Below are 21,978 nucleotides of genomic sequence, written 5' to 3'. Positions count from 1 at the left end.
GGGATGTAAGAACTTCACAATAAATCCTCACGTGGCTCAACCTACAAGAATACTTTCTGAAATTTACAAGCACCAGTTCCAACAGCAACCTAGTATTCCTAGATCTCAACATCTTCCCAAAAAACGGGAGATTGATGACTACCACCCACTTTAAGACCACATCAAAGAATTGTTTGCTGATGTATCAGAACTTCCACCCGAAACAACTACGGGATAATCTGCCCTACGGCCAATTTCTCCTCCTGAGGCGTAATTGCACAGCGATTGAAAACTTTAAATCTCAATCTAGAGATCTAAGCTATAAATTGGAAACACGCCAGTACCCAGAGAAAATAATAAACCAAGCGTACAAAAGGGCACATAACAACTGCAGGGAGAGCTTGCTGGAAGATAAACAACCTAAAGAGGAGAGCAGAAGACCAATATGTATCACCACATACAATACGAATTCCAATCAGGTAACAAAAATTGTAAATAAACATTGGAAGATCCTGAATAGTGGCGGTCTAGACATCCCAAAACCGATGTTTTCCCACAGGAAGGGGAGAAGCATACAAGACATGCTGGTCCACACCAGGCCGAAAACAAAGAGAGATGACACTACCCTCCTGAATCCGGGATTCGTCCAAGGCCACCACCCGTGCGGTAAATGCAAAGTCTGTAGCCTCAAGAAGAAAAGTAAAAAACTGACATTCCGGAATGGAACCACATGGGAACAAAGACGATTCACAACGTGCAATAGTCACAATGTGGTATACATGATCACGTGCCCATGTCTACTGGAATATGTCGGCATGACCAGCAGGGCCATAAAAATTAGAATAGGGGAACACAAGAGCACCATCAACTGCAAAAAAACGAGCACAAAAATGGCGACACATTTTCTAGAGAAAGGACATAAACTGGAAGACATTTCATGGACCATCATTGAACAAGTGGAGAAAGAAGAACAACTCTTGGAAAAAGAACAGAGATGGGTGTTCCGCCTCAATACTAACCTAGTGGGCTTAAATGATGAAATACCATGGGGACAGTTATAAGGAGGCCCTCCTATCTCACTGAACTATTGCCCTCTCTATAATAATCCACATTTGTATAGCGCACAATCACCCGTTAGGGTCTCTAGGCGCTGGGGGCCGTCGGGAAGATTAAGCAAGCTATTGCCCAGAGTTGCATGGTGCTGGGCTAACCTGCCGCCGGAGCCGGGGATCGAATCCTGATCCCCAGATTCCAGCGTCAGTCGCCCTGGCCGCGGCGCCACACCTCTCCCTATGAATAAACTGTATGTGCACAAAGGTTTTCGGAAAGGGGTGTCTAATTTATGTCACCTCAGTTAGCACTGCCATGGATGACTACCGTCCTCCCTATGTGTAGATATGCACAAGATCACCAGATCACCATCTAATGAGCACATATCTTCCATTCGTTTGAAACTGACTTTGGAATCTGGAAGGTCTACATGCATGTTTTCACCCACTGGTGCACTTACTAAAACCGATCTATTAACTACTCCTCGCATAACAATGTAGAACCGCAGCAGTTTCTTCAAATTTGAGTCGTGGTTTAATTTGTAGTTGTTAACTTTTATCTTGGCTCACACTTCAATTTTTTTATCCATTTATTTTTTAACCAATGTGGGAAGATTAGAGTAGGACTACTGAAATAATAGAAAGACTTAAACACAACTGTTTACCAACGATGGTGCCATCCACAGCGGCCATTTTTTGTTAGCGCTCTAGCCGTTTGACCAGCGTTGCCAGGAAGAGGATGAATCAACAGACCCGCCGAGTGTTTCCTACGAGCCTCCACAATCCTCGGAGCAGCACGGGGGCAGGATTGAGGCGAATATTCCTCAGCGGCGACATAAGTTTGGACTACAGCCAGAAGTCTTTAAAATATGGCTATTGTGTATCACGAGTCAAACCGATGTCGAGACGCCGGTGTAACTTTATTTTTTACAGTGATCGCATGGAAACCCTTTGATGCTGGCTCATGGGGCACGCTAGATCTCTTATCCTAGTATGTATATTTACCCTTTCAGCATTGTATGAGTGAAACGGATCGGTTTTTCGTTCACCTCCTAAGGTGTTCCGAAAAACGGCAAACATTTACCTTCAGTTCCCTGATAAACTTCACTTTTTGTTCTGGTGCCGAGTATGAGTGTATTGAGGTACGCGTGTGACTGTAGAATGTTTTTCTTTAGATACAGTGTATCATATGCCAATGAACTATTGGAACAATTTTGATAGCGTTTTTGTGCATCATGACAATACATAGCAAAATACGTGAAAGATACGGAGAAAAGGGGGGTGTGGCCAAGCAGCATGGCCGACAGGACGTGAGCTCTGCCGGCTCAGTCCATCAGACCCCTTTAATCCTGCCAAACATCCTGTTCGGGCTCCCGACGACGAAAACCAGCTATCGGAACCGGCCCCCCTACAGCCTGGGGTGGCCGGCGGCGAAGATTTCGGGTGGGTCCCCTGAGTGTGGCCGGCGTTGACTCTTGCCTGGCGGCGCCCCGCGCCTCTCACTACTCGAGGCCAGGGCTTGCGGCCTTCTGCCGGAGGGAGGCGGAGCCCTGTACTTGCGGGCCGGCGGAGGCTCGGACTTGCGGTCCCCGTGTTCGGGGCGATTGGTGGACCGTAGCCTGCTGCCATCTGGGGCTCCAGTCGCTGAAGTGCCGTGGGGCATCTGCGGGCGCCGCTGTGTGCGCGCCTGGAAGCGGAGCTTGGCCGGAGGGGGGTGTGACGAGCCTGCCCTCCGGCCTGATCCTCTCGACCTCCCCCCCCCTGTTGAGGATTGGTGGCTTCCCTGGGGCCGCTGCAGGGCCCGTCCGGGACCCGGTGCTGGGCTATAGTGCTGCGGGGCGAAGGCGGCGGACTCACCTGCGCCTGGAGGCGCTCTAGGACGGATTGGGACCCCCCGAGCAGTGACCGACGCCATCTTGCAGGCGGAATCCCGCGCTTGGGTGGGAGCCGCACAAAGATACTGTGGCCGAGTTTTGGAGGCCAGTTAGGACCCTTGTCTGCTGGGCGCCTGGCCCTCGTCTTTTGCTCGCCCCCTGGGGGGCTGGAGGAGAGCGCGTCTCGGCCGGCGCTGCTGGCGGAGGCCGGCCTGGATGCTCCGGACCTGCACTGCCTTGGGGCCCCGTCGTGGGTGGCGCCTGGCCCGGCCGCCTGTGGCGGGGGCTCCTTCTTCCCCCTGATATACCTCTGGGGGTCCTCGTCCTGTGCCCTGGTTGAGGGTGCCTGCCGATGTAGAGGGGAGCCTGGGGGCCCCGCTGGAGTGGTATCCCCCGGACGCCCTTGCGGGGAGGCCCGGTTGTCCACGGACCGGCCGCGGCGGACTGGTGACGGGGTGCCTGCTGGGAGCGCCTTAAGGCGAAGCTGGAACTGTGCATGCAATCGCAGGCGGGGCCCGGTGGCGGGTCTATTATTGGCGGGGCTCCCTGGCGCCTCCGCGGCGTTTGAGAAGCGCATTGAAGTCTGCAGTAGGTGGATGGTGTGGTAGGGGCCTGTCGCTGCCTGCGGACCGATTGGGGTCGGATAATCCTGTTTCGTATTGGTGTGGGCCCCCCCTCCAGATCCGGAGGGGCCACGTTTGGGGCTAAAGATGCGCAAGGACAAGACGTCTCGGTCCACGCAGCCCAACACCATTACACAATACACCACCCCGCGACTCCCGTCTCAACGGCTCACGAGGCAGTCGGGCCACGACGAGGGGGCGGAGGCCCCTGGGGAGCCCTCCCGGGCGGAACTCCTGAAAGCAATTCAGGGCTCCTACTCCGCATTGGAACACCAAATAGAGACAGTGTCTATAGATGTCAATCTTTTGCGGGCCGACCTGCGGAAGGTGGCGGACAAGGTGACTGAGGCAGAGAGTAATATCGAACAGCTGCAGGGTGAGGTGGCCACCCTCAAGAAGACGGTCTCACAGCTGACTGCCACGACGGGGGCCCTGGAGCGGAGAGCGGAGGATGCAGAAGGGAGGGCGCGTCGCAGCAACATTCGAGTTCTTGGAGTGCCTGAACGTGCGGAAGCGGGGAACGCAGAACGCTTCCTGGAGGACTGGATTCGTACTCACCTGTGTCCAAGGGGTCTCTCGGAGGTCTTTGTGATTGAAAGGGCCCACCGGGCGTTGGTCCCGCCGCCGCGGCCGGGTGCCCCCCCCCCAGAGCCATCATTGCAAAAATCCTAAACTATCGAGACAGGGATTGTATCCTGAGGGCAGCACAGGAGTCGGCAAACCTCATGTTTGAGAATAGCAAGATCTCCATTTATCCGGACTACACCCAGCAGGTTCAAGAGCAGCGGAAGTCCTTTTTGGGGGTTAAACAGAAACTGAGGGAGATGCAATTGCAATACATGCTACTATACCCAGCCACGCTCAAGGTCCTGTCGCAGGGAAAGGCGCACTTTATCGAGGCCCCGGCCGAGGTCTGGGAGTGGCTGGAGATCCGGGGTGATGACCTCCCTTCGGGAGAGCGTGGGGTCCCCCAAGGGAGATGGGGCTCCCGCCCACCCGGGAGACGCAACAGGCGAGGATGGAGCCCTGCACTTGGGACCGGCGGAAGCGGCTGATGGCCTGGGGGCTGTCCTCCCTCTTGAATAAGATGACATCCTGGTCCCAGATACACTTCTGGCAACGGCCAACGCCGCGCCGCTGACGGCCCCGGTGGTCCTGGAGACTGCGGCGAGTGGACCCCCAGGGGCTGAGCTCCGTCTTGAGAGAGACTTGGACCCAGTGTAATTAAAACCCTTCCAGTATTCATTACAGCCCTTCCAGTCTATTCACCAGTACCATTCTAGAACCTTGGACACCACATTTAAGAGGGAGACCGGACAATAGTGGGAGCAGGTGGTCCTCAGCTTACCATCAGCCCCAGGCCCAAATGGACTACAGGTCAACTATTTAAAGAGGACTATGACTTCTGGGTGACTATATTTACCCCGCTATATCAGTTCTGCACTATCAATGCTACAATCCTGGAAGACTAGAAAGGCTCCCTACTACAACTGATTCACAAAAAAGGCGACATGTCAGACCCTACTAACTATAGGATGACAGCTCTGCTGGATATCAAGGCAAAGACAGAAACAAGTCTCCTCCCACAAGAAATACAACACTGGATCAAGGATGAAGGTATACTGCCGGTGTGTCAATCAAGTTTCAGGGCTGGAGCCTCAATACTGGATAATACTGTAGCTCTGGAGCATAGACTATAGTTGAGTGGGCCACCCATGCAAGACAGCGACCTCTCTTCGCTTATTTCATGGATTATACAGCGGCGTTTGACTGTGTCAACAGAGACTTACTCTGGTCGATACTACAAAACTGGGGGATCCCTGAACGCCATTACTGCTCTCTATACCAAACCCTGGGTACATGTCAAACTCACGCAGAGTACTGCAACAAACAAGGCCGCGTGTTGGCATCCCTACTTTTTAACTTATACACGGCTGATCTGGATAATTTTTTAGCATCCGCTAACTTGTTTGTCTTAAAACTCAGGCGGTCTAGATTCTTTTAATGCAGTATGCAGACAACATGATCCTAATGGAGCACACAAGGATGGGACTGCAAAAAGCACTCGATGCGTTAAGTATCTACAATAAGGCCAATGAATTAGTGGCCAATACCAATAAAACAAAGGCTTTGATTTTTGGAAGCTTCGTTAACAAACTTAAGCAACATTTGAGATTGGGCAACCTGAAAATCAGTACCACCTGTATGTACCTGGGGGTTTGGTTTATGAGAAATGGTAAACCCAACCAATACATCGCCTCCATAGAAACATAGGCGAAGGCGGTGAGATACGCCATGTATAAACAATGCTAAAATGTACAGTGCATCCACTTAGGTAATACAAAAAGTAATAATAACCAAGCTACTCCCGTCAATTGCCTATGGGCAACTGGTCTTTCCTGGAGCATTGGTAAATACCATGGAGACTGCCCATTGCTGTTCTTTTAAAAGGATTTTCCAAATTCCCGCCCATACCCAGAAAGCCTTGCTAGGCTAGAGTACGGTTCAAACAAACAATCGTATAAACACTGGGATTCTATCATCCGATATTATCGCGGAATCTGTGCGGCTCCTCTAGTACAACGAAAGAACTCTGGAAGGAATCTTTCACAAAAGTCAAAAATCCCTGGTCGGATTGCCTGTTGAGTGCCTGCACTAAACAAACCTTGATATGGCAAATTGGGATACTTTTATCCATTGGCCTGGAATACTAAAAACAGTGTTAAGGAAACAAGTAAGACTCTTACCCAGGCAAGAAGATATGCACTCACTCGAGAGCTCTGAAAGCAACATCTGGGTTATAATTAGCTCTTGCAGGGATACATTATGCCGCCTTATCTAAATTGTGCACTGAACAAATCAATTTTAAAACAGATCCTATTAATCAGACTTATGGCGTTGCCAATAAAAGACATAAATGTCCGTAGGAAATACCTTGCGACCGTTACATCCTGCAGACTGTGCCATCAGCATGAGGACTCTTTGGTCCATTTTGCCTATATTTGTCAAAATCTAAAGTACACACGCTGCACTTTATTAAAAACACTTTTTTCAATGTATGGCACCCACACTTGTACAGAAGCATTGGAGCTCCCTTTTAACTAAGAAATCCCAATGGAACTGGAAAGGCTAGGGAAATTTGCATGACAGCTCCAAAGGCTACTTACTCAAAGACAAGCCTGGGGTCCAAAACAATACAGATGAAATCTAATTGCTGTTTCAAGGTGGAATACACATCAACAGTTTTAATGGCTCGATCTTTCAATCTTTTCATTGTATTAATAGGAAACAAATTAAATGAAATTATATGTCGATGTCTCAGTAATATCAAGAAAGGTATAGAAAGGATAAACTGTGTGTGATTTTTTGAAACAATGTTTATTAATTTCAACAAACACATTTATTACTACTACTAATTTTGTGGTGCAGACAGATCATAAGCCACTGAAATGGTTGAAGGGAAGAAATCCCAAGTTGTTGAGATGGGCTATTTCTTTGCAAGGCTTGGAATTTTATGAGAAGCACAAGGCCGAATTGAGTCATTGGAATGCTGACGGACTTTGCCACTGGTTTTATCGCTCTGACTACCCAACCTCACCAGGTTAGGAGTTAGCTTGGGTTATTCTGATCTTGGAGGGGCATTAGTTGGGACAGAAAACTCCTCTGTATGGTAAAGAAGTGTACTCCGGCTCCCAGTGCCCAACTGTATTTTTGTCTGGATCCCTAATGCAGAATTGTTGTCAGGGGTGAACACGGATTTAGAGTGTGTGCAATTATATAGGCCTGTCTAACTGATTGTGGTCTTGTTGAACTGGGAGGGTGCCCAAAGCGCTATCCTCATTGTGGTGAAAGGCTATTGCCGTCACCAGGGGTTTAACACCACAAGCACGGTGGTGGTAGCATACCGTGTGATGATTAATAGTAGTTATCAGGTCCTTTTTATCCTATGTCATTGGAGTGAGGCCTACAGGCTCACTCACCTTTTTAAAAAGTTCAGTTGCTGTGTGTTTAACTCACCTTTGGCCTACATCACGTTGAGGTAGAAGTATGTATGTAGTGAAAAATTGTACTGATTGCATATAAGCACGCAAGACATACACTACTCAGAGGGTGCAGTGTGGAAAGTGTGCACACTGTAAATGAGTGAGCACTGGCAGAGGGTGTTTAAAGGAACACACTCTGGTGCAGTACCGAGAGTCTGTTGTATTGAACAGTGTGCACAGACTGAATGCGTATGCTGCAAGTGGAAATCCTGGTGGTAGCATGGTACTTGGGTAAAACAATACTAGACAGTGGAGTGTGCTGTCAATGTATGCGGAGGGCAGAAGTGCCTGCACTGGTACTTTACAAGAAAGACCCTGGGTTTCATTTTGGAAAGCCTAGGCATGCCGGGTGAAAACATGAGGAGTAGAGGAATTTCCCCCAGACAGAATTGTATATTGTTGCATTCCTGGAAGCTTGGGGAAAAGTACTGGGTGTTTCAGAAACAGATCACAGATCACAAGATAAGAGCCTGGACACATCTTAGGAAGAAGAAGACAGGGCTGATAAGTGAATCATAAAGCGTTGGGGTGACGGCCCAGGATAAACATTGATGCACAGATCACTGTGGCTAACATCCAGGTGTGAACTCTGGTCAATTCCATGAATCTGTTGTGGGTTAATCAGCTTCGGTGTCCTGCCTGCTATGACAGAAGTCTTTCAGAAGGAAGGATGAAGGGGAGAGATGTCCATATCAAAGAGGCAGAACCGCAACATAAAACTTCAAAGACCCACACCCTTAATCACATTTAGTGTCTGAAAAATAACTATAGTTAGTGGAATCTGAGACCCTATACTTTGTCATCACCAAAGCGGCCAGCTGGGCTGCATGAGGCGGGGAAGCTCTGCAAGACTTATGCATGTGACCCGTACTAGACGCCTAGCCTGCTAGTCTCCCCTGAGAGGAAACCAAGGGAAACCAAGATTATCTGCCTTGCAGTCTGGAGCAACAGTACCAGCCTGCTCGCCAAGACCGGTGTGCCCATGAGAGAGAGGAGCGTGTTGGAAGGAGCGAGATCCAGAGAGGAGCCTAGACGTGTGGGGCTCCTGAGCGAGGTGTGGCGAGCTGTGCCTCACTGATCGGGCTGCTGCCAATGTGCCGCGTTGTGAAGATTGCAGACCATGTATGCCAGGAGGGGCGAACTTGTGCAAAGAAACTGTATTGCATCGATCGAGCCGACGCCCGTGTGGGGAAATTGCCGGGAACTTCTGTGCCAGGAGTGGCTGCGAAGGAAGCAACCTAAGGCCAGCGTGACAGACAGTGAGGTTCTTTGGAGTGACCCCATGTGCAAGGAGGGGCTGCTCGAGGCTTTGAGGCTGGAGGTCAGGGTCGTTGCCAGTGACCCAAATTGCTGCTACAGCCAAGACTATGGAGGCTTTGTATCCGAGGAAGCCCGAGGACACGCCAGCAGAGACACGACGGAGTAAGGAGATTGCCCCCCACCCCCGAGCAGGGTAGAACAAGACTTACCACGTGTGGCTGGAATCGGATCAACTCCGATTGTCAGAACGACTCAGAGAGAGCCAGCGCCAGCCAGTAGATGCGTGTGTGAACGTGTGCAACCCTACGTTGGTAATCCAGGCCAGGACCACCTTGTACCGTTGACAGGGTTCATACCGCCGGAGCCGGAACACTGAGAACTGAGCCTACCAGGCCCCCGAGGATATACCACCTTTGTTTTTGCAACTCTACTTGACTCTTAGTGATTACACCTTATTGACTGAGGCCAAGAGAAGGAAACTCTGAATAGGGTCTAGTAGTTTCCATTCTCTGGATGTTGCCACTTCTGAGTGTTGTGAGCGAGGCATAACAGCACAACAGTTACATAAGAACTTGATAGCCAAGGTGGTGGCTTGACAACTACTAGGGTGCCTACCTCAAGGGGGGCTTTGTAATTACTTATTAAATGTCAGTTACTTTTGCATGCGTAGAATTAGAAATCAAATACTTATTTTATACAAAATAGGTATGAGACTGGACAGTGATTTATTGTGAGCACTGCATGCACGTTGAGTTATATAGTCGTGTTCACGGATTTGTTTCTACACTTCCCTCAGAGGGATCCTTAACTGATCGTGCTACGCTCCAGAGAGTTAGGTGCAGAAGGAGGCGCTTGATCCAGTTAAGTGCAATCCATAGTAGGGTGGGTCCCGTGACTTCAGGTGTAAAAGGCCTCATCCACCTCAGTTGAGCCCAGTAACCCCTGCGTGCCCCGTGGCCCTCTGAACGGGATTCTGACATCATTAACACTAAAAGTGTCTGCCTTGCAGTAGGGCACCCTGAGAGGATGGCGTCCCCATCGAATTTTGTAAAGAGTACGTACATGTATTAGACTCCAGGCTTTTGGACATGTATAACGCGGCTTTTAATAAAAGGCACACTATCCCCTCAATGCTGGAAGCTGTAATAACCCTAATTTTAAAGCCCGGCAGAGACACATCGCAGTGTGCCTCTCTTAGGCCAACATCGCTGCTGAATGCTGGTAATAAAATCATCACAAAATGTTGGCTCAGCACCTGCAACCGCTAATGAAGTTCCTGGTGCTGCCAGGTCTGTTGTGTAGTTCCCACTAATCCGTAGGATCTGCGTGTTTGTAGGACAAAATAACTTTGGGTGAGGTGCCTTGACTGATTCCAAGCAACCTCGCAGGATATGTTGGCCTAGAAACCAGCTAGCTCACAGTACCACTGTAAGCTCTCCTAACCTTACCAGGTAGCGAAAAGTTTCTGGAAACCCCTGAACATGACAACCCTTACCCCTCAGGGATCGTGGTAACAGATCAGAACCTTTTAATCAGTCACTCGGGCTTACTTGTGCTCAGAGAAATATACAGAGAATAAACAGTGGGACATTTTCAATATATTTATTGATCCAGGGTTATTCATGTATAGAATACATGTGCTGCGATGATTGGCGGGCGGAAGCAGATGAAAGTGTTTACAAGCCCCAAAAGAGTAAATAGTAGATACAGTTCTACCATGGTGATAAAACAGTCTATAAATGCAGGCATAAAAACAAGGCAGTAATCAAGTGTTCTCCTACTATGCAAAACCTACTCTGCTTGTACCTAGAGTGTGTGTAGGTGTGAAGCCAAGAATCCCTCGAAGGGACAATCCACTCCCACTACCTGGCGGGAGAGAATGTAGGAGTACGTCTTGGTCAAGAACTGGATACCCCCTCACAGAGCTGTCGGACCGCTGTGTGGTGAAGTCTCAGCATGCAGGGAACCTTGTATCAGCTGAAGTGCCTTCTCTGCTAATTTTTTGGGATGCTCTTTATGTATAATAGAAAGCAGCCCTGCGATGTGTGTCTAGATTAGCGATGTTATGGATATGTTGATAGCCCTGTCGCCCCATGGATGAAGATAGAATGACATTTGTACGTGGTGGGGGGGGGGGGTCGCTAGAGAGCCCGACACAAAATGGCCACAGCCTAGAGCGCTGCAGACCGAGAAGCACCATCTGTCCAGTAATCCGGCAAATGGAATCTGAGATCCATAAAATACATTACTAATGCTGCGGTAAAAGCCCAGGACTCTGGAGAGACAGTCGTAGTGAACTTCCTCCGGTGTCCAGACGGTGAGCTGCCTGGTGCCGCTGGGCTCATATGTCCTCACTACAACATGGCGACCACCGGGTTCAGAGCGATGTTATACCACGCTCTGCCGAAAAATCCCAGTCACTGGTGGGCGGAGCCTGTTCAGCCAGACCTGCCAGATTCACAGTACGGCAAGGTAGCTGCCCCCCAGGGAAAGCTGAGACGAAAAAAGAAGGAACGGCACCTGCATGTATCTGGCTGTGTCCGAGGTGCATGATCCTGACTTGGTGAAGAGTGTGACGAAGACCGATCACCGGACGGGCGCGGGCATCTCTAAGTCGAGATCGTTATCCTTGCTACGGCGGCTCTGACTAGAAGACCATTTGATGCGGCCCGAGAAGCAGAGGGAAAAGGAAATGCTGCGGATCCTGCTGCGCCGCTCTGGGCCCTTGCGCAGCCATTACGAGACGGAGGCGCCTGACGCCGGGACGTCGTCAGAGCGTGAGGCCTGCCTCGCAGTAGTGAAGGGCAGCGCTTCACCACCAGAGAGCTTTCGGGTTGCTCTGTGGCCCAAAGCCTGATTCAGAACAGTCTGGTTGAGGTCCTGTGGCTACTTTGAACAGGTAACTGTCGACCTCTATACAAGCACCTGCCCAAGGGAGGCCCACTGTGTAGTGGGGCTGAATAGAGTTGCAAACCCCAGCTTGCCCTTGCCCCTCTCCTCCATATAAATGCCTCAGGAGACCCAGTGAGCCGCAGACACCCCAATAAGCAACTGGTCTCCAACAGCGTGAACCTTTAACAAGGAGAGTGAGCACAACCATACCACGGTTGTGCTCAATATATAAATTGGTATCACCGCAATTACACTCTCATCATTGCACATATCATCCCGGAGGCAGGAAGAAACAACAGGCCTAACTCGGGGAATGAGCGAAGCACAGCACAAGGGAACTCCCAAGACCCAACAGGAGCACTGTGGTGCACGGCCCTCTGAGTCGCTTACTAGCTGAGTGCAGTAAGACATATCATGGGCAAAACTGATAACCAACAAACCTGTCTCACCTTTGAGACCAAGAGGGCGACCAAACCTAGCAGGGACACAATGTCAGACTCAGAGCAAGATGCCCTTTCCCAAAGCCCACCAGCACTAACCGCCACTTTGCCAGCTATGCAGCAGAGTCTACTATCCATTGATGGAAAGATTGATATGTTGAACCTGTGTATAGACCATACGGCGAACAAACTGGATAAGCAGTCAGCAAGAATAACCGAGACGGAGCAGCGTATCTCTGTGACAGAGGATACACTTCGTAGCACTCAAGTGAAATGCTTAAGCATGGAAAAGGTCCTGGAGGTGATCCAAGCTAAAAACGAGGACCTCGAAGCTAGATCTTGAAGGAACAACCTACATATTACGGGAGTTCCAGAAACTTCCAGCACAGGGAATATGGAACTCTTCGTAGAAGACCTGCTGAAGGAGGTCTTGGATACTAAGCAGTTCTCAAGCGTGTTATTAGTGGAAAGGGCGCACAGATCATTGATGACACAACCACCCCCTGGTGCACCTCCGCACCCTATCATCTCGCTCCTTCTAAATTATCGTAACCGAGATGTGGTGCTGCATCAGGCTAGAGAGTGGCAAGACATACACTATCAAGGAAATGCCCTTTCTTTTTATCCGGACTTCACAGCATCAGTACAAGAGGCTTGCAAAGAATATGCCCCAGTAAAGAAACTTCAAAAAGAAGCCATTAAGTATGTTATGTTATACCCCACCAAACGGAAAATTTACTACAAGGGCACACAGAAAATGTGGACCAACCCTAAAGCGGCAATGGAATACGTGAAGCAGATCACGGGGACCAGACAGCATGTGCAAGAGCAGGAAGGCTAAGAGATCCAGAACAAGGGTTTTGTGCTGATTAACTGTGAGACAGGATGAGCGGTCTATGTGCAAGTGTCCAACGAGATGGCCACACAGAATGTGAGAACAAAAAAACATTCCGGGGAGGGACCGGAGAGGTCTGTAAGTACTGCAATGAACGGACGGAAGGCAGATGCACCAGGGCAAAGAGACGTAAGTGCTAACTCTGCAATAGACAGTCACTGACGATCGCTTCCAATGCACACCCGCTCAACGTGTCCGATTGCTGGTCTCAAGAGCAGACACTGTTGTAGTCGCTCCAGGGTCACGGCTGACCACCCAGAGGCTAAACCGGCCCCTGGCTGACTCCCTAGGAAGACCCCATTGAACTACACTATAAGTAACTTTTATGTTTAAACTGCAATATAGTTTGGCAATGCACTGCATCTGGGTAAAATTGGTAGTTAGGGACACTGTCTTTAGCATGATTGGGATGTTGAAGTGGGAGAGGGGAGGGGGGGGTGTTGTTATTAAGGGGAATGCCCACAAAAAAACATGACGATTGCACCTGCCAGACATGGAGGAAAGAACACAACAGTTAAGCATACACCTAGACAAGCACACACAATAGATGGCTAAACCACTACAAGCTGAACCACTGCGCTTAATAACATGCAACATGAGGGGCCTTAACAACCCTAAAAAAATTACAGGTGCTATCATGCCTTGACAGTGGGGTACTTTGCTATGAACACAGATTCGGTGGACAGTGTCAGGACCTTCTGGGAAGCATTTAAGGCCAACATTCGGGGGATATGTTTGGGAACAAGAGCCGGGATTTAAAAAGATATACGCACCCAGCTTTAGATGCTAGAAGACAGCTTACAGACAATGGAGCAAGAATATGAGAGGGTCCCCAAAATCACTACCCTAGCTAATATAAGAGTAAAGGTTTCCAAATACAAGGCACTGGCAAATCAGGAAGAGTACTACATGTCCAGCAGACATGTGGCGAGAGCGTATGGGGAGGCTGGTAGGCCTAGACGTCATCTGGCAATGTTGCTGAAAGCTCCATGGGCACAATCTCACATCATTAAGGTAGCCGGTCTAACAGAGAGTCCTGCTATGAAACCCCCTCCATCGGAGCGAGATTTTCTGAATACTATGCTCAGCTATACTGCTCACGTGAGGGATCGGCAGACACCGAAATCTCACAGTATTTAGAGAATATTAACCTGGCGTGGTTATCAGATGGCCAGAGGGAGTATCTAACAGAAGAAGAGATTAAAGAAATAATATGTTCGCTCCCCAATAATAAAGGCCCGGGTCTCCTTGGCCTGACAGGCAAATTCTATAAAGAATTTGCAGACCTCCTGGCCCCGAATCTGCTTAAAGTATACGTGGAGGCGTATGACAGGCAGACGCTCCCCCCTTCACTTAGGGAGACCCTGCTGATTATGATTCTAAAGCCAGACAAACCCCGCAACAATGCTCCTCGTATCAGCCGCTATCCTTAAGTAATATAGATACCAAAATATTAGCCAAAATACTAGCGACTAGACTGCAACCACTACTTACCAATATGGTCCTTCCAGACCAGGTTGGCTTCATTCCCAAATGATCCACAGCACAGAACCTGCGCACCATATTTGCATTATTCCACCAACTGGGACCCATCCTTAAAGGCCGCCGCAATCTTACTAGATGCCGCGAAAGCATTCGATTCAATTGAAAGGTCATATATGTTCACCATACTGCTTCAGATGGGATTACCTACCGCCTTTCTCCGCTGGGTGCGCTTACTATATGCAGACCCAGTAGCACGTCTCAGGGTCAACAAGATTACATCTGAAGCAATACCAATACACAGAGGCACGCGGCACAGATGCCCCCTTTCTCCGATCCTTTTTACCTTAACACTGGAACACTTGGCATGTGTAATACGCCAGCAGCGCTGCAATTTAGGCCTCGCCCAATATCGATCTCGATGTACGCAGATGAGATCGAAGTTTATGTTAGGGCACCGGAAATATACCTGGACCCAATCATCCGGGAATATATACGGTTTCAGCGACTGTCAGGGCTCTGTATAAACTGGGCGAAATCCTTTATAGGGCCCTTCACCCCATGCACGACACCTTGCACAGTAGAATAACCCCTAACCTGGTATACTTTTCCAGTCAAGTACTTGGGGATCTGGATTCAAATGGATCCTGTGGTGGTGATAAAATATAACTATGGCAAAACATTCTCCCAGCTGGAGGAACAGGTCTAAAGATGCCATTCTCCCTGGCTGACCGAATAGCCGTCATGAAAATTATCATATTGCCAAAATGTCTTTATTTATTTAACACAATCCCAATCACTCTTACACAAGCGTTCTTTAAATCCCTCGACTCTCTCCTAACAATACTGATTTGGGTGGGCAAACAGCCAAGAATAGCATGGGAAACGCTAACCCCCCCGCTCGAGTAAGGCCGATTTGTAGCCCCGAAAATGCGGCTCTACTGTCTATGTACACAAGTGCTACTAGGTCTCCCCCCTCCCCAGACCTCACCCGTACCTAGCTATTGAACATGAAGCTGCACACCTAACACCACTCAGAGCCCTGATACCTCACGCTATTAAGGCTAATAGGTTAACAGAAATCTCCACAATACATTGCACTACCAAAGCGTGGCAGCAGTTGGGCCAGAGAGCAGGTAAAAACCCACTGTACGCAAGGGCATTGTTGTTGACTCATCATCCAGCCATATAGGTAAAGACGGAACCCATGGCACTGAACTTACTAGCTCAGGCAAAACTGTTGACAATGGGAGACCTGTTCCCGGATGGACAGTTTATAGAATGGGCAGCCGTGACATAAAGAGGGCACCGTTTCCCACTGCTACACTTTGTGTATCTGCGGCTGCTGGCCCCTATTCGTAACTTATACCCACAATTTCCAGAGGAACACCCAACTTTGTCAGCGCGGCAGGTGCTTCGGACTACCCCAACTAGACGGAACTTGATCACTAAGCTCTATAACACATCACATTCTGACAAAGTTCAGTTCAGAAACCACTCTTGTGACAAATGGAATGAGGTCCTAGAGACACCCCTCACACAAGCAGAATGGGTATTCTGCTGCACACAAACAGGGGAGCTCACCTCGAATGCGAACTTATGCATAGTTCATTTTAAATACCTTCAGACGCATTACACACCACTGCGACTCATGAAATATGGGCTTAGAGAAGATGATAACTGCTGCAGGTATCGATCCCCGGGGGCAGACTTCCTACATCTGGTGTGGACCTGCCCTCGGATATTCCAATTTTGGGAGCACGTAACTCGAGTTCTCGCTGAGGTAGTGTCAGAACCAGTATATTGTACCCCTAAAGTTTGCTTACTAGGGTATGTGAAAACATTGAAACCAGCCTGTCGTAAGCTTGTAGCGGTCAGTCTGTTGCTGGCTAAAAGAGGAGTTGTACAACACTGGGGGCAGCGGGCCTGCCCTAGGTCAGAGGGTTGGTATAGAGATATTTGGTACTGCAGAGACCAGCTGAGCATATATGAGGAGGAATTCCCTTATGCGTCTAGACCAAAGGATTATTGGGCACCGATGACAGAGTATCTGCTTGCAAGGCATGGGAGCCCCACCAACCACATTTAAAGGTTACTGCGCAGTATGGGTTTATATTTTACTCATCTATCACAATATGTAAATATTAGCATAACTATTTATCTACAAGTTCTTCACTGTTCAAATATTGAAGAAAACATAGAATTAAAAAAAACACAACTATATAGATATTTATTTTTAAAATAGCGTCAAGTACAGCAACACTTGAAAGTCTGAGCTTGTACATTACTTATAGGAAATGTATATATATTATTCTATGCTTAACATGTTTATAAGTCACTGTATAGTTTTCATATACATCATTTGATTAGATGCTTATGGCTCCCAGTTTTTAATCATTTATCACAATTTGTAAATATTATCATAACTATGTTAAGGACACATGCATCACTCTTGAAATATTGAGGAAAGGATCAAATAAAATAATAAATAAATTAGCTGCAAGTACAGCTACACTTGAAAGTCTGAGTTTGTACAACATGACTTTAAATATCAATATATTATCTTCCTTATGCATATATACCCTTTCTACGTAGTTATGTATCTATATATTTATTACTTTACTTCTACTTTAAAAGAAAACATAAATACATGAAAAAACTATACATATATACCCTTTCTATGTAATTATGTATCTATAAATGTATTACTTTAAACCTACTTTAGAAGAACGAGAAAAAAAAACCTTGGCTCGCTCCAATGCACTCTCTACTTCTACTCTGTGACTCATCCCAAACCTCATTCTACTCCAATGATCTACAAATGAAACCTTTCTAGACAGGGGTCTTACTACTATGATCTCCCAAATAACGTCTTCTAGATTCTTCCTTCTTCTATCCCTTGTTTATCCTATTTAATCCAGCTAACAGACTTGCATGTTCACTGCTCAAATTAGCACATATTTCCTACACTAACCCACTGCTAATATTCCTTGGGTCCCGGGGTGGCGTGCTACTCACCGAATAGTGCTTTGATGCCTTGTTAGGGGTAGAATGTGCTAAATAAATACATTTATGATTACACTTGGTCTCCAACCAAAATGAGCGCATTTGTGCTAGGTCCTCTGGTCTTTCCCTAAAGCAGTGCTTCCCAAACTGTGGGTCGGACCAATTCTGTAATTATCTTCTCACTTTTGCAGCACTTCAAAGACAAAAGTCAACTGTGTGACAATGTCTTCTGACAAATCACTGCTTATCATTTTTAACACGGGTTTAGAGTTAACAAACTCCCCTCGCTTTGCAGTCAGAGAAAAAAAAGTAAAGTTAATTATGTGACAATCTTGCTGAGGTCCCTAGAGTGTGAAAGGAAAGGCTTTACGATGTCATTTTTGGAAACACACTACAAATGTAAAATACCTGTAAAGAACCGCATAAATTCAGTAGTTAGGAAAGCAAAAATTAAGCACTTCTTTTGTAATTCTGAAGTGCGATGGAAGCAAAAATTTTAATAGGATCAAAACAAATCAAGAGACTTTACTTGGTGATGCACAAATTAAAAATATTCACTGAAATCCAATTTCCACACATTATCATTTGTATGCAATATATTTTTATCAGTAAAACTTTATGTCTGTACAGATTTAGCAGCCATTTAACCCCTTCCACGCTCATGACGAGCTGGGCTCGTCATGAGGTAGCCTCCTCGCACGCTCATGACGAGCCCAGCTCGTCACGTAACATGCGATTTTAAAAAACTCAGCGTACGGGCGGAATTCCGCCCGCACGCATGCGGTTAAATGGAAAATGTGTTATCTGTAAATGGCAGTGCGATGCCACAGGTTGCTGTAGTTACATTAAAAATCAAAATCGCCCACCTCATGTCCATTAAAGCTAAGAGGGCTACAAAAGTTTGTTGTTTTAAAAAAGTGGGTGGTGGTCCTAAAACATTTGGAAAGCGCTGCCCTAGATGATCAGACTCATGGATCAGTTATAAGAACAGCCAAGACCAACATCCATCACTGAATTAGCAGGACACTGAAGTGACAGACCCAGTTCAGCCCTGCCAAGTACCACGCATTAGTAGTTAGATTAACGCATTACAGTGCTAGTGTCTGCATCGCTGGCCTAAAAGAAACTGGTGTGTCACAGCTTTGTTTCATTTTATACACACATCAATCACTCTCTGTGTTAGGCACAATCTGGCCGGAGAATGAACATTATCTCCCACAATCAATCTGAGCCTGGCTCTTGAGTGTGCCACATGGTGTTTTGTCAGTGACGCGGGGTAAAGATCATTAACAATTTGAACCTGGCAGCAAGTACCGTCATGCGGATTGGGGTGGGGGTTATAGGGGGATACCGTCTTGCCTATTGTTGGTTTCCAGCAAAATGCCTGCCTGCTGTGACCATTCAGCATCTGATTGGTCCCCAGAGCAGCTCAAGCAGCGGGGGAAGATGTATTTTTCATTGCTGTGCGGCCAGAGGTTGCATTTACTGGCAGGCCATATGGTTTTCTAAGTCCAGATGCCCCGCTCTATCCCTAAGCAGCACCTTCACCATTCCCCCAGACACAAATAGCCGCTGCCCCGGCCGGATAAAAACAACCGTATTACCAGCTGCTGGCGGTTGCAAGTAAGAGCAGTTGGGCCAGGTCGGGGGATTCAACAGAATACCACGAGGGAAAATTAAATATTTAGTTTTCCCTCCTTGTCGCCTGTCAAAATCCCCACCACTCTTTCCTATCACCTGCCTGCACGTTTGCAGCCCTCTGCAAGTACCAGGTAAGGGCCCTGCTAGGGAGCAATCCCTTGGCCCACAACCACAAACATTACATCAGACAGCAGTCGGAACCATAACAGCTGTAGTATTTTACTCCTGCAGTAATACTGTAATTTAGAGTAATGCGGGTACTTGTAACAAAATACAAAGTCTGTTCCAGGTGCTCGCTGATCAAGAAGCGTAGTTGAAAGTTGGATTTGTCCTGGGTTCAAGACTGAGCACTGAACAAACAGAATGCACATTCACAAAAGTGTGCATTGGTGTGCACTGGGGCTGCTTGTCGCTAATTTCTAGAGATATCTGACATGAGTATTTGTGCAGAACCCTGTTTATTCAACCCCAGTGATTATATACAGTGCAGCCTCCAAACACCACTGTTCCTAATCTGCCTACATTATAGAACTAACAGTATGGTCCAGATTTACAAAGGTTTTCTGTCGGGTTTGTGTCACTTTTTTAACGCAAACCTGATGCAAAATCTTTTTGGAGATGTACAACCCAACACAAACTGGTATTTGCGTTGATTTGTAAGAAACAATAACGCAAACCAGCAAGAAGCACTGCTTCGTTCTGTGTTAAGAGGAGTTCAATGGGTAGTACATAGGTGTTCCCATGCAACTTCTCATGGGTTTTGGTGCAAAGCTCATCTTCAAATAATAGTAAACCGGGTATTGCACCAAAATTAGCACCACTTAAAAGCAGGCGTTAAAAAAACAAATGCTTTCATTTCTCCTTTCTTTTCCAACTTTGCATGTTTGCTGCACAGTACAGCACACATACAAAGAAGGAAAAGTTCTAAAGTCAGTCTAAGCATAGAATTTCGTACTAGAAGGGCACACTTCCAATACAAAATATATGCTAGACTCATGCAGACATATTTGCACAATGGCACAAAGGTGTGTGTGTGTGGCTTTCTATCTAAAACCTATATCGCCACAAATCCCAGGTATCACGGTGATGCTGCCTAAAAAGCCAGTCTTGTCCGAAAAAATCACAACTGAACAATGAAGGCAGAGGCTTTATTTGGCTAAAGAGTGCCCCTTGTCACGGTTCAATTATTTAGCCTTGCCATGTCATGATGTAGGTACAAGGCAGAAGCCAACTACTTGCGATACTGGGCAAGAAGTAGGTTGCATGTGTCCCAAAAAGAGCATAAGAAAGAATTTCACACACATTGCAGATTTTGTAAGGCAACGTGATTTAAATTATGAAGTTTAGCTCTTTACTTGGACATAATTGCTTTGTAATACATGTAATAAAGTGTCTCCCAGAGTGTTACACATAAGAAAGTTTATATCACTCATACACACACTAGAAACATAAATCTCACACATAACCATTCTAAAAACGTGTCAGGTATGCCAATTACATGCGTAAGTAGTTCATGTAGTGCTGGTTTTTAGACTGTATTATGGGATATGCAGTGCGGTATGACAAATTATAAAAACAGAAATAAAAGGCCTTCAAGGAGGGGATGTGGCCTAACAGCCCGAACTGCTAACTTTGGAGCAGGGAAACCAGGTTCGTCTCTGCGAAAGGACTCAACATCCTGTGATTCTGAGAAAATCACTTAATCTCATTGTGCGTAAAATAGAAAAATGAATGTGTCCTTCTGTAATGAAAACTGGTGCTCATGTAAAGCGTTCCCTTCGGGTCGAGTTCGTGCTATATAAAACTGGAGGGTTAGGGGGTGGGCGGGAGTCGCAGAATTCAAATGAAAATCCCTGGAGCCCATGTATGCTACATCTGTTTGGCGTTTTTGTGTTGCATCTGGATGACTGCGCGGTACGGTACCTGTCACGTGTCTGAGAAGTATGCACACATACTGCCCATGCCAAACTCCCTAATAAAGCCGGAAGTTCTCGAACGTAAGAGGACCTTACCTTACATTTTTATAGAAGCACAATATACGACCGCTTCGGTCTCTAACCAATTTCAATATCTGAACGCAGAGAAGGTAAAATAAAAATGCTGGTTTAAAAGTAACTTCTAGGAGGCTGACCTTCTAAGTAAATCTTGCGATTGGTTAGAAAAAACACATACCCCGCCCGATAAAGCCGGCTCACCAATCCTCAACGCAGTTGCTCCTGCACCGGAAGAGACTGCTCGTTTGCTCCGGAAAACAGACAACGCACAGACGCGCGTTGGCCGGTACACCGGCATTTTCGGATTTTTGTTGTGGCCTTGGACATTTTGTGATCTGAGGAAGTGCAGCTTAGAGTCGTAGGTGCTGCAAAAAAAACTGCTATTGGGAAAGCCGGTGGACTCGTGTTCTCCTAGCCGGCAGCAGTAATGTTAGCAGAAGAGCGAGGATTAGATTTAGAGCAGGGACAGCGGGAGGGCTCCGTGAGGTGCCAGTGTTGTGTTATCCGTTTCTCTTCACTTTAGGGTAGATAGTGGGAGAGAGAGTTATTTATGCGTGTGTTATGCAGGGTTTCATTTTGCTGCTCTGCTATTGCACACAATGTACCCACCGTTCAGTGTTCGTTAACGAAGCCTTGTAAATTAACGATTATTTGATTCATGTTCCTGTCCATGTACCTATGCCCAAACGTGAAACCTAGAATAGGGGAATGGTCTACGTGTCCACTGGAAGAGGACCCGCACGTAGAGCATACAATCGAGGGAAAGGAATTAAATAAGCTGTTAGGAACCTATGCCCTCA

General features: G+C 47.3%; 1 protein-coding gene across 1 annotated transcript in view; it reads right to left on the bottom strand.

The window, feature by feature from the left end:
* The window catches only part of POLG2 (DNA polymerase gamma 2, accessory subunit), a 378,043-nt gene extending 356,706 nt beyond the window's left edge, over positions 1 to 21,337 (bottom strand). The window contains exon 1 of the mRNA XM_078654341.1: positions 21,197 to 21,337. The gene's annotated coding sequence lies outside the window, so the exon portion shown is untranslated. The remainder of the gene's footprint in view (positions 1 to 21,196) is intronic.
* Between the last annotated feature and the right edge of the window lie 641 nt (positions 21,338 to 21,978).

Source organism: Lissotriton helveticus, chromosome 7 (genome assembly GCF_964261635.1).
Source record: "Lissotriton helveticus chromosome 7, aLisHel1.1, whole genome shotgun sequence".
NCBI lineage: Eukaryota > Metazoa > Chordata > Amphibia > Caudata > Salamandridae > Lissotriton > Lissotriton helveticus.
The sequence above is the reverse complement of the archived record's forward strand: the minus strand, read 5'-3'. Positions and strand labels throughout refer to the sequence as shown.